Source organism: Myotis myotis, unplaced genomic scaffold (genome assembly GCF_014108235.1).
Source record: "Myotis myotis isolate mMyoMyo1 unplaced genomic scaffold, mMyoMyo1.p scaffold_m19_p_5, whole genome shotgun sequence".
Classification (NCBI taxonomy): Eukaryota; Metazoa; Chordata; class Mammalia; order Chiroptera; family Vespertilionidae; genus Myotis; species Myotis myotis.
The window spans coordinates 38,883,320-38,885,606 of NW_023416357.1; the positions used below are offsets into that span (position 1 = coordinate 38,883,320).

The 2,287-nt window shown below is 43.8% G+C and overlaps 1 pseudogene; it reads right to left on the minus strand.

Moving 5' to 3' along the window:
• Window positions 1-244: 244 nt before the first annotated feature.
• Window positions 245-389, minus strand: LOC118657220 (annotated as a pseudogene).
• Between the last annotated feature and the right edge of the window lie 1,898 nt (window positions 390-2,287).

The window sequence follows — 2,287 nt, forward strand, 5'->3', positions numbered from 1 at the left end:
TTTCTAAACCAACCCTTGGATAAACAGCAATTGCTCCTATTATTGTAACACTGTGTTAGTGGGAGGGCATTCATTGGTCCTCCCAGACTCATTTCACTGCGACCTGCTCTGTGACAGCCGCCTTGGAGAAGCTGATCCACACATACGTGATTATATCAGTTGCTTGATTATGTATTTCTTACATGGAAGAATAGATAATACAAGAACAAATAATAATACAAAAATAAACTCTGTTTCATTTTTTTTATGTGCCTCAGGCATGAAACAGCTCTGGCCACCGACACAGGCATGAAGCTAGGATGAACAAAGGACTGTACATCTGCTTTGCCCCTGATTGCTATAAGAGCAACACCACCAATCAGGTGTCTCCTTGCCCATTGCCAGGGGGTAAACTCAGTTTTATGTACTCACAACTGTATACCTACATTGCCCACCCCTGTATATTGTAAAACACCTTTCATTCTAGACTTTTAAAGTGATTTAGAAACCATGACTTATTAATAATCACACCCCCTGAGCTGTTGATCTAAACATGGTCAGATTAAGGGGCTGGGGGTTTCTGAGGTCTAGAACTCCAGCTGTCAGAAACAGAACTCTTCAGAGAAAGCGGATGTGGACCTCCTTTAGCACCACTGCGGCTGCCATTGTTTCTCTGGTATGGCGACTCAGGGCCATCACCCCTCTCTCTTTCTTTCCCCGTTGTTGTGTGCCATTGTGGTCATGGTGTGGATCGAGATGAGAAAGGTGTTTTGAGTGGGTTCTCTGTAGCTGTGTAGCATTCAAAATCCAAGCAAACTCAAAAATGCAGCCCCAGAGATGCCTTTGGGCCACCAAGGCACCAGGAGCTAATGCTGCTGCGCCTCAGTGTTGAACCGAGACCCCGGCCTCTCCCCCGCACCTCTGCACACTCAGAGCTCCCCGGGCTGCGTGCTTTGGGAAAGAAGCCTGCATCTCGAGGTTAGTGATCTGGTTCTGTTTCCAACTGGCCAAGTGACCTCAGATAATTCAGTCTCCCGAGACCTCAGTTTCCTCAGCTATAAAATGTGAGTGGAGGAATAGAGGGTCTTTCAGTTCCAAGATGTTATGGTGTAAAAATCTTGCCAAGACAAACATCTTAAGTTTGTTTTCTTGCATTTCCACACCTCCCTCCTCTGTACTTGACCTGCACATGGAAAATATCTGATGCCTCACCCTTCCATACCCTCATCAGACACTTGAGCAAATCCGAATGTTTCTTTTATAAAAGCTTGTGCCATATTTTCTGCACATTTGTCTCTACTTTTCCAGTAAAATCCCTGCCACCTCCTCAAATCACAGTGGGTAAGCATTGTATCAGACAGATAGCTGATTCTCATCAGTTTCATTCAGTCTGGTATCCAATTTGGTTACTTCAGACATCTTCTTTTCTGTGGATCAGGTGACAGCTTCTGGTCTACCTATTCACCTCTAATTTACCCTGAGGGGTTTTGAGGTAGGATGTTTCTCATTGTGGGGGGAAATGTGTTCGGGGAATTCCTTTGCCTATTCTGGCATGACGGAATTCCAGTTGACCACCTCTAGGAAGAGTCACAGCTGACATTTTTATTTCCATAGATATTGTTTGTCAACAGAAAGTTGTGAGGAGTTGGTTGGGGCACCATGGCTAAAAGCAGCTCTTTTGTTCCAATCTTAAAAGAAAGTTTCAGATACCTCACTTCATCCAACATCCACTGAAAATACAGTTGCTGACAGCCATGTCAGCGTGAAGATACAGAGCATGGGAGTTAGGGAGGACTTTCCACTTTAATGAGAATGTCCCTGCGCTACTTTCCTCTGGGTCCGGTGCCCTTTTGGAAGCCGTAGGCAGTGGCCCACTGCTGATAGACTTACTAACATTTAACTTGCAATCTCCTACTTCCCCAAGAGGTGCTACATTAGGGTGTAACATGATAGAAAAGGGCAAAGAACTTGGGTTGCTGTGCACCCAGTACCAAACTTCTCTGATATCAAGGCCTTTTTTCATCTCCTCATGCAAAGTCCTCATGCAAAAATCAAACCAAAAAAAAAAAAAAGAGCAAAAACAAAGCACTTGAGTTGCATTTTTTTGCTTGAAGTCTCTCTCACTTTTACTTTTCATGTTCCTTTGAACATAGTTGTACCTCAGCCCTTCCTGATTTTGTTTTATTCTCCAAGACAGATTTTACTCTTTCCTTTCTAAAACATCCAGATGACCTTTGCTTTGGGCTTTTTCTAAATCACCATATGTTAGATAATTGTGCCCAGAGGAATTACTTTCAGAGTGGCCTAA